The following is an 11,254-nucleotide window of genomic DNA, read 5'->3' as shown; positions in this document are numbered from 1 at the left end:
CAACCCCAGCTCTAGTTTACAACTGGGCAAAAATGTTTGTAAGCTCTGGTGAACTATGTGGGGTTTACCTTAAGTAACTAATTTTCTTCTTTCTCTGGTTCTCTTACCTACTGAGGATCATCTCGGGAGATAATTGCAAATGCCCCAAGCAGCCAATGCAATAACCTAAATTTTAAGCATGTCTTACAATCAGAAGCATATTTGAGGGGCACCTGGGTGGCTCAGTCAGTTAAGCGTCTGGCTTAGGCTCAGGTCATGATCCCAGGGTGCTGGGATCAAGCCCTGCTTCGGGCTCCCTGCTCAGCGGGGAGTCTGTCTGTCCCTCTGTCCCACCCACCACTTGTGCTCCCTCTCTCTTTCAAAGAAATAAATAAAATCTTAAAAAATATATTTAAAAAAAGAAGCATATTTGAGGAACAGGACTAGATCACATGTCCCTAATTTTCTTCTTTTTTTAAAATTTTTTAAAAATTTTATTTATTTATTTATTTTATGTTCCTAATTTTCAACAAGAAGGCCTTGATTTAAAGTATTCCGTCTCACAGACACGGCTGGGTTCAGAAGCTAGTGAGTCCCCAAGTTTAAGATCAGATGTAATCAAACCTATAATTGGTCTAGAATATTCCATACTGTATGAAGACACACTTGTTCCCTTAGAACAGGGGTCAGCAAACTACTGCCAATGAACCAAATGGGGCCCAGCACCTACTTTTTGTAAAGTTTCACTGGAATTCAATCATGCCCATTTATTTACATACTGTCCATGGCTGGGTTGTTTTTTTTGTTTGTTTGTTTATTTGTTTTATGGTGGTTGTTGTTGTTTTGGCCCCACAATGATAGGATTGACTAGTAGTGACAGAGACTGTATAGTTTAAATATTTGCTGTCTGGACTTTACAGAAGAAGTTTGCTGACCCCTGCCTTAGGCAATCACCAAGAAGCCCACCCAAATCTGCTCTTTCAGGAAACATCTCCTCAGCCTTACCCCATCCCACCATGAGCTCTACTTCATTTCTAGGATTTGTGCATCTTGAAACTTTAAGTTGCACACAAGTCAACTGGCAATCAGTTGTTAGAAATACCAGTTCTAACAGAGATTTGGTACCTCTAGGATGGGGCCCTGTATATCTAACAGGCTCCCAGGGCACACTGATGCTGCTGGTCCAAGGACCACCCTTCAAGGAGCAAGGTTCTAGAAGGGTGGGTTCTCCACACTAGGACAGCAACTTCTTCTCAGCCTTCCTCATTGTTGGGCATCGTCAGGAGGTACTACTGCCCTCCTTGACCCTCTTCCTTCCCTGACACAGACCCTCCTATGTCCCCCAAATACAGGGGTGTGGAGTCACTGTCTCCTTTTCAGTAAGTTCTGGTTTTCCATCTGAGGAGCATTTCAAGAGTTAACGAGCTATGAAACCAACAGCCGGAGAGATGCCAGGACTCTAATTAGTCTCCCTTTTTATATTTAGTTTGCTATTAGATAATGCTCGACACCTGTTCACCAGACAAATCTGTTTTTAATCTCTTCCATTTCACTTTCTTGGACATGTGGCTGCACAGACATGTTGCACTGCATGAGAAATGGGGTGAAAGCCAAGCAAAATAGCCATTTCTGTGAAATTAGAGGCACGACAAGGGACTGGAAACAACGGAGGGCTGGTTTGGGCCAAGTGCTGGTGAGGAAGACAGCTCTGTGGCTGGGGTGCACCATCCAGACCTCAGGCTCCGAGCCTCCCTGTCCTTCCCTTGATTTACAGCTCCAGAGCATCTGTGAAAAGTGTTTCCCACCCTCCAGTGAAAAAGGGAGGAGGTTACAAGGAAACTCTCCTCTGCCGGGCTTTAATCAGAAAGCAGGTAGACGGTTTTCACATAAACGATCGAAATATTTCAAAATTTAATGTGATTATTTCATTTGTGTGAAGTCACCCAGAATATGCAGTTTCAGCCTTATGGATCCCGGGACCTTTCCCTCGATGCCACAAGCACTGAATCAATCAAAAACCCTTTCTTTTTGATCCATCACTTCTTGAATCTACACGTGTTCTAGAAGTGGAAATGACCTCTCCCATGGAACCTACAGGGTTGCCCATTTGGACACATGGATGCCACTTTCACCCAGTTTCTTTGCAAAATAGTACCTGACTTGGTTCCATCAAGTGGTGGTGGAACCCTTGTGGAGCTGGGAAGCACTGGCCTTTCGAAGAAGTGCTACCAGCCATGGGGATCCTGGGCCCACGAATCGTCCTTCCCGATGCGCGCGTCGGAGCCTATGCAGAGTGCAGATAGTGCATTTCCTTTCCACTGCTCAGAACTCATTCATCAGCATTAAAAGTTTTTGGCACATGCTGAACATTACATAATCATGATGTCAGTACAGAAGCTCTTAGCATCTTGTCACCGTTCGTGGTAAGCCGTCCCCAAGGTTGTGATATCATTGATCTCTCCAGAAGATAACCCGAAGCTGCCTACTGGCCCTATACTTTGCCAGACATTAATCAATAAAGACAAGAACGATCAGAAAAGAAGAACAAAGCACAGTGATCAAGGACAACAAAAACTCTTTTTAGGTCCTTGGGCTTTATCATCTGTTTGGCAGTGGCTAGAACTGACTGATGGACGTGGAGACGCAAATCCATGCTCGCACAGCACCCATAGATGGACAGTGGATGTCAAAATGCCAGCCACACGTGGGTCGGTAGGAAACAGGTATTAGAGCCTCGGAGAGCTCCGGCTATGGAGATAAATTTCATAGGGTGACATGAGAAACCACCACAAGGCAATGTCTTTTTGGTTTGGTTTTCGTTTTTAAAGATTTCATTTATTTATTCATGAGAGACACACAGAGAGAGGCTGAGACACAGGCAGAGGGAGAAGCAGGATCCCTGCAGGGGAGCCTGATGTGGGGCTGGATCCCAGGACCCTGGGATCAGGACTGAAGCCAAAGGCAGATGTTCAACCACCCAGCCCCCAGGTGCCCCAGCAATGTCTTTTTTGAAATAATGAGGACAGAGAATGTGAAGAGAGGGCTTGGTCCTGAGCCCAAACTCCCCAGAGTCTAACATAGCACAGAGATGCTAATCCTAGATATGAACAGGAAGTCATAGCAGGTCACTTTTTTTTTTTTTTTTAGATTGTCACGTTAGCATATATCCTTAAATTAGGACTTTGCTGTCCTAGCTCTCCTGAAACGTTGTGCAACTTATTTTTCACTCACAAAATGAAAATGCAGCGTTGGGTGACTACCTCGGAGCTTGCCATGTTTTATTTTATTTTAATTGTTTCGTGGGATGTTCCAGACAGAGGGGAGGTTCCGTCCGAACGCTGTCTGGGGTGCTCACGCAGCCACAGATGGGGACTCCAAGCTTGGTGGCGCTGTAGAAACACGGCCAGCGAAGAGCCTGTGCCTTGAGTCTGAATTGGGATTAATTACCAATAGGGAGACTCAGCATGTCTGCTCTCAGTGTGTGAATCCTGAGAGGAGAAAGGGCTGAATCCTGAACTGACCCCAGATAAGGCATTTGGTGCTGCCCCCACCAGAGCCGGGTGCCCCTAGTGCCTGGCCCTTCACTCCCAGCCTTTGTCACACGTGACCTTGTGTGCTGTGCTGGGATGATAGATGGCCCCCCAGACAGCAACCTCATCACAAGACTCCCCAGGGCCTCTCTGGTTCTCTCTCTTGACTCTTCGACCTTCTCTTCAGCTCCTCCGAGCCTTTGGCCCCCGACTCTGCACTCTGATTTACGGTGCCTGCTTCTGATCTTCCTCTTACCCCTTACCTGGGCCACCAGCCTTGGCTCTCTGCAAATGAGCTCCCCTTCCCGCAGGAACTCTCAGCTGCAGCCCCATGGCCTCTCCCTGGGGAGGCTGGGACCTCTCCTGGGGGCCAGGGACTCAGGAACCAGGGGATGAAAGAGGCAGGGGATCTCTGGAGAACCAGGGCAGTCATCCTCCTTAGCTACTTGAATCGAGCCATTTTCTAACACCATAGTGTGAAGGGGTTGGCCCTTGACCCCAGAACCTCTCTGAAGGTGGTTCTCAGTTTATGGGATTATGTCTTTGCCACATGGTGAATCTGCATTAGTTTATCTGATGGGGTGGGCTCAGTTCTCAGCAAGTTTGTTTCTTTTTCAAATCTTACCATCCTAGGATTAAGATATTATAAAAAAAATAAGTCTTTTTTTTTTTCCTCTCCACCCTAGGAAGTGGAACTATAGCCTATTTCTGTGTGCGTTCACCACATCTTATGCAAACATTTGTACCATGGACTTTAGGCTCGACTGGTATATTACTCGGGGTTTTCCAGAGAAAGAGATTCGATGGGATATATGTATGTATATATATATATATATACACACACACATAAATCTCTCTTTCTATATATATATATATATATAATCTCTCTCTCTCTATATATATATAATCTCTCTATATATATTTATAATAAATCTCTAAGTATCTTAGGATATATAGAAATTTATTATAAGGAATCCACATGATTGTGGAGGCTGAGAAGTCCAAGCTAGAGGCCCAGGGACCTGATGGTGGAGTTCCAGTCCAAGTCCAGGTCAGACGGCAGAGGGCGATGATGCCCCCAGCATCAAGACAGTCAGGCAGAGGGGGGCCTGGGTGGTTCATTTGGTTAAGCAGCTTTTGATATCGGCTCAGGTCATGATCTCAGGGTCCTGGGACTGAGCCCCGAGTCGGGCTCCCCACTCAGCAGGGAGTCTGCTGGAGATTCTTTCCCTTTCCTTCTGCCCCTCATCCCGTTTGTACTCTCTCTCTCAAATAAATAAGTCTTAAAAAAAAAAAAGACAGTAGGTAGAGAGAGTGAATCCTCCCTCCCTTCCTCAGCCTTCTCTCCATATGGGCCTTCCATGGATTGGATGAGGCCATCCCTACTGGGGAGGGCACTCGACTTAACTTAGCTCACTGCTTCAAATGTTAACCTCATCCAGAAACACCCTTACAGACAAACCCAGAATAATATTTGACCAAATATCTGGGTTCCCATGGCCCAGGCACATTGACACATACCATTAACCATCACAGATGGATGGAGTTGTAAAGCACTCCCCTCTTCCTCCATTCTTCCAGGCTTCTCTAGAGTGCGAAGTCCATATTTAAAAATATACAAATACACTCATAATATCCTTCACGTACAGAGTGGATCCTCCTTGAGAATTTTGCCAGACAAGTTCCAGAGAGGACTCTGGTTTGCTTGGTTGTCAGCTACCCATGAGACATTCACTGAGATTCACTAGGGCCATAAGGAGCTTGGAGCACCAAGCGGTCCCTGCAATGATGGAGGCATTCTATGAGGGCATAGAATCCGCTGGAATCCTCGGGCCTCTGAATTCTGAGAGTTTGGTGAACTGAGACCTTGCATTTCTATTTCAACCATGCTTGAACTGAAATTGAATGTTTCTTTTAATGACAAACATAGGCCAGTAGTATTAATAGTGCCTGCAACTCTGAAACCAATAGAAATCACAGATGTATCTTTATCACATTACAATTAAGGCAGACATCTCAAAAATCCCATGTGTGCTCGTCACCACTCTGAAAGTGCCAGAATTATTAGGCCCACCCCAGACCCCATGAGCTAATGCATCCATAAAGACACAAGACTATAACTCTATCATGGAGTATAATCTTTTTGATGACTGCCTTTCAATATAATCAGTTCCCTTTGTAGCTTTATGAGTCTTATTTTATAAACTTTAAAATGTTTTTCCTTCTTTTTAAGAAAAATTTATTTATTTATTCATGGAAGACACATGGAGAGAGGCAGAGACATAGGCAGAGGGAGAAGCAGATTCCCTGTGGGGAGCCCGATGTGGGACTCAATCCCAGGCCCCTGGGATCACAACCTGAGCTGAAGGCAGATGCTCAACCACTGAGCCACCCAGGAGTCCCTTTATTATTATTTTTTTCAAGTCCAACATGGGGCTTGAACTCACAACCCTGAGATGGAGACCTGAGCTGAAATCAAGAGCCAGACACTTAACCGACTGAGCCCCCTGGCACACCTCTCCTTGATTTTTAGAATTCTGGCTCCATTGATGGAGTAAGGAAGATGATGGTTGTTTCTCTATTTCCTGCACAGGTACAGGGAGGGACCGGCATGACAAGGCACAGGTGCAGCTCCTTCCATGTCTGGAGAGTTTAAAAATCCTATGTCCAAACTTCAGTGTGGCTGACCCAGATCTCCTGTTGCCACAGCCTTATTACTTTAGCACAGTGGTTCCCCACTGCCTGACTGAACCACCCAGGCATCCAATTTATATAATCAATCAATCTGTGTAATCTATATCTATCTATCTATCTATCTATCTATCTATCTATCTATCTATCTACCTATCTATCATCTATCATCTATATCATTATTATTATTTGTCATCTACATATCATCTAACATCTATCTATCATGTCAGGAACCAACTGCTTGAACTTTGGTCACAAAGGATGAGATACTTTCCCTTTGGGCCCAAACCAGGGGATTCCTATTTATTGGTGCAGGGTCTAGCTGTGGATTTCAGACTCTCATCCGCTGTGGCTGGAAGCACCATGAATGCAGAGCTGCGCCCTGAACTCTTCAGGATTTGGGAGACCCTCTCTCCGCTGTTAAGGATGGAACAGCAGGCAGAGCCCCAGGCTTGGCCCTCTCAGGCCCTCTCCCAAACTATGCTGACTGCTCCTGGGGCAGAGGTGGCAGGGGACCCTTTTAGCTCCTGTTAAAGAAAACAAATCAAAATAAAAACCCGAGACAGATTCTGAGCATAGGACCTTTGCTGTCTTCCCTCATTTTTCATTATCATGAAAGCAAAGTGTTGCTCCTCTTATTTTCTCATATGCCCACAGGGAGCCCTTGATGTTGATTTAGTCTGAACTAATCAGGTAAACTCAGGAGAGGTGTGGGGGCCCACCTGGAAGCCATTGCAGGTGCCTGTCTCATGGCTCCCAGGAGCCCTGCAAGCTGTGTCTGGTGAAGACCTCCTGCTGCTCAGGTGGGCTGACAGGTGACTGCTCCTCCCTCCAGGTTATTCAGCAAAGATCCACATTTGGACTCAAGGAGGACTGAAGAGTATGGAGGCACCTGAGGTGGGGGAGGGGAGATGGGTGGGCCATGAATTCGTGGAGAGGAAGGAAATGTTAGCATTTGTACCATGCCCCCCAGCCCCCACTAATGTATCACCTGACACCTCTTAGACCATGGGATCAGGGCAAGGGGCCAAGGAGGTGAGTCATGAAAGATCATGGGAGGCTATAGCACATCCAGATAAGGTAGTTGGGGAGGGGGCTAGTCTCCATCCTTCTCGCACAGCTACAGTGTGGCTTCAGAGCCCTGGGAGTCTGGGAACTCCAGCAGAATTGGCCAAGGTCTGGATGGGGTCAGGGAGGGTGGGGCAGACATGAAGGAGACCTGGTGTGGAGATCAAGGAGAGAACTAAGTTAAACTGTTCCTGAACAGAAGTCAGACCCCCCAGGAAGATCCCAGGATGGGGTTGGGGTGGGTCTGCCCATGTGCAGTCAAGTGGAGGATTTGGTATGAGGTCACTACGAATGAGTACAGGTGCATCTAGGACTGATGACCATCTAGGACATGCAAATGCAGGATGGCTCGTCCCATCTGGGCTGGCTGATAGGACTGGGGGACTCTCAGGGCGAGTGAGTGGAGGAGGGTCCAGGTACAGGAATCCACAGAGCCCAGAAAGCAGAATATGAACTAGGCGCTACCAGTAGTCTATTAAGGCTGAATAACAAAATATCACACAGACTGGGTGGCTTATAAATAACAGAAATATATTTCTCACAATTCTTCAGGCTAGGAAGTCCAAGATCAAAGTACCAAGATTTAGTGTCTGGTGAGAACCTGATTCCTGGTTCATAGATGGCCGCTTCTCTCTGTGTCCTCACATGGCAAATGGGACGAAAGAGCTCTCTGGGGTCTCTTTTAGAAGGGAACTAATCCCATCATAAGGGCTCTACCTTCATGTCCTAATCACCTCCCAAAGCTCCACCTCCTAACATCATCACATTGGGGGTTAGGATTTACCAGATAACTGGATATTCAGTTCATAACAGCTATGGTCTCATCTTCCTCTGATGGGCTTCACTTTGCTGTTGTCCTCAAACATCTGTGCCCCCCTTAAGTTGGGGGTGAAAGAGAAGAGGTAAAAAAGTGGCATGAACTTTATGCTGAAAACTTGAGATGAATTTTGAGCTATGGAATGTCGTCAATTTCTATATCTTTGAAGAGAAAAGACATTGGGGGCCCCAGAAATTTACGGTGAACTCTAGACTATAAACATCCCTCCACTTGTTTATTCATTTACCGGGTGTTTATTTGCTGAACACCTATTATGAGTTGGGTCTGGGGATGCAGACGTGAACATGAAGGTAGTCCTACCTGTAGAGAGTACATAGCCTATGGGCTAGACAGGTGTCTTGGGCTGACTCAGATCATAAACCCCATACATAAGATGCCTCGCTCTGTCATTTTACACTTGTTCTGTTTTATTTTCAGGGAAATCTGTGTGTTTTGGAGGATGGGGCACATGTAGGGAATGTATTTATGGCACATATGACTCAATTTTGCTGGTTCAATAAGACTTGCAGTAGCAGAAGGACCTCAAAATGGCCAGGAGCAGGAGGAGGTGGAATTAATGAATGCAGAATTTCTAGGTCAAGCTGAACTTTCACAGGGCTAAAGATTATGGAAAACTATTTTCATGGCTTCTCTGCCTATTTATCACCCCCATGCAGTGAGACCAATGTCGTCAAATGGTCACACACCATCTGCTCCTCGGTCGCCTCTGTCAAATCCTATGGTTGGTTTACTTTACAAAGAGCTACAGGATCTGAGCCCTTTTCTGAGATTGTGTGCTCTGTGCTCTATCACTTTGGAGGCTTGAGGAAAATTAAAGTAGTAAGGGGCATAATTTGGGCACTTGGTTTAGCGTTTTTTGTTTTTTTCCTTAGCCAGAGGACTATGGGCTTCTAGCAACTGTAGGCATTTGTTTGCAATATTTTAAGGGTAGGCGGGTATATAAATTTAGGCAGGGAGAAGGTGTATGTATTCATCGGATTCTCAGAGGTATCTATCACCAGTGCCCATCGCCAGCTCCCAAAACAAAAACAAAGCTTTGGAACCATCAGATAATTGGGCATCTTTCACTTCTCATTTTTTCCTTCTGTACAACAGAGGTGGGTGGTACCCTCATGCCTCCAGGAGATTATGCAATACTGTTGCATACAACTGGTATGATTGTACACAGCAGGGAAGAGGGAATAAACGAGAAAGAGAGACACAGAGAGGATGATATAGCTAATGCTGCATTTCAGAAGAGGAAGAGGGGGAAACAGTAAAAGAATAATAGTGGGGAGGGACACCTGGGTGGCTCAGTGGTTGAGTGTCTGCCTTTGGCTCAGATTGTGATCCCAGGGCCTGGGATCGAGTCCTGCATCGGGCACCCAGCAGGGAGCCTGCTTCTCCCTCTGCTTATGTCTCTACCTTTCTCTCTGTGTCTCTCATGAATAGATAAATAAAATCTTAAAAAAAAAATAGAGCAGTGGAGAAAAATAACTAAATTTCACTATCTCATGACCCTTTGGGGCCTACTTGAAAATAACCAAGTTTTCTGCAACACGCGGTTGAGTTGTGCCATCTTCACATTTGTTAATGATCTTAGACCTTTGTGGACTCAGATCTGTGATGTCAAGGACAGAGTGGAAGGGAAAGTGAGAGTTGGCCATTTTAGTGAGCCTTTGTTGGATAACTGCTTGGTGCTGGGGGCCGTGATAGGGGCAGAAAAAGGAAACAACATTGCTTCAGGTCTCTCCATGCCCAATGGGGAGAAAGGACACAGATAACCAAGAGTGGTATGGAAGGGCAGTGAGTGTGGTGGACACAGAACATTCCAGGAAGCACAGGAAAGGGCACTTCCCCAAGGGCAGTGAGTGAGGTGGACACAGAAGATTCCAGGAAGTGCAGGAAAGGGTGCTTCCCCAGCTGAGGTAATTTAGGAGGGCTGCCTGTAGGTGACAGCATTGGAGCCAGGTCTGAAAGGAGGGGGAGTGAGTCCTGTGAAGGGAGTTTTCAGATGAGAAGAAACAGGAAGGACTATGTGATAGAACATCAAGGGGTGAGAGAAACAGCAAGGTGTGGAAGTAAGACCATAGCAGTGGGAAGCCCTTGCAGTATGAGGTATGAGGCAGGGAGCTGCCAGACATGTAGCTGGGGAGTTGCACGAAGGGCCGTTGATGAGGGTTCCGCAATGCCTCTTCCTGTCCCACATCTGTTGCATCCGCACACTGAGTCATGTGGCTCTCTGCACCTAGCCTGCTTTTCTATGGTCCCGTCTACTCTTTCATAGGGTTACAGCAGAGGGGGTTTATCCCAGAAGTGTCACCATGGGTTGTATTTCAAGGGGATCCCATGGCTAGCCCAGCTTGAGAGAAATGCCACCTTGAAAAAATTTCTGCTTCTTTCTATGGATGTGTCTTGGGCTTTAGAAAAATCTTTTGATGGAGAACGGACATTCATTGGTTTGGTGCCCTCTGTTGGAAGCCAGCTCTTTATGGGAGAATTCTTGGGTAATTTTGCCCATCTGTGAAGGAGGCATTCACTATCTTTCTTCTAAACCCTCTTTTCGGAGATGTTTTTCTAGTGAACAGCCTTGGGAGACAGAGTGAATGTCTTTCTCTGAGGCAAAGGGCAGGCGTGCTTACTATCCATTATAAAAGATTCGGATTCCCTCAGCTTAGGGTTCCCCTCTCATAATGTAACTCTGAGTGTGTACAGGTGTCACTTGGCCTCCTTTGGGTCATTCTGTGGGGATTGGGCTTGGGGAAACTGCACATAAGCTGACACTGCTATTGCTGTGAGTTATGAAGTCTTTTGTCTCTGACTCAGGAGTCTTGTGTCTTTGAATAGCATCCATGAAACTGGCTAGCTGTCCTAGCTCAAGCAGCTGTAACAAAATACCATTGACTGGGTGGCTTAGACAACTGACATTTATTTCTCACAGTTCTGGAGGCTGAAGGTCTGAGATCAAGGTGCCAGCATGGTTGGGTCCTGCTGAGAGCTGTCTTCCTGGCTTGTAGACGGCTGCCTTCTTGCTGTGTGCTCACATAGTGGAGAGAGGTAGCTCTGGTCTGTTATTATAAAGACAGTAATCCCATCATGAGACTCCCTCCCCTCATGGCCTCATCTAAACTCAATTACCTCCTGCAGGTCCCACCTCCAAATATTATCA

General features: G+C 46.2%; 1 long non-coding RNA gene across 1 annotated transcript; it reads right to left on the bottom strand.

Moving 5' to 3' along the window:
• Positions 1-3,240: 3,240 nt before the first annotated feature.
• Positions 3,241-5,307, bottom strand: LOC140621325 (uncharacterized). Its single transcript, XR_012021038.1, has 2 exons — positions 5,031-5,307; positions 3,241-3,407 (listed from the first exon to the last, which is right to left on the bottom strand). It is a non-coding gene; the product is annotated as an uncharacterized lncRNA (long non-coding RNA).
• Between the last annotated feature and the right edge of the window lie 5,947 nt (positions 5,308-11,254).

This window comes from Canis lupus, chromosome 30, assembly GCF_048164855.1.
Source record: "Canis lupus baileyi chromosome 30, mCanLup2.hap1, whole genome shotgun sequence".
NCBI classification, from domain to species: domain Eukaryota; kingdom Metazoa; phylum Chordata; class Mammalia; order Carnivora; family Canidae; genus Canis; species Canis lupus.
Note: the sequence above shows the minus strand (reverse complement) of the source record. Positions and strands in the feature narration are given on the sequence as shown.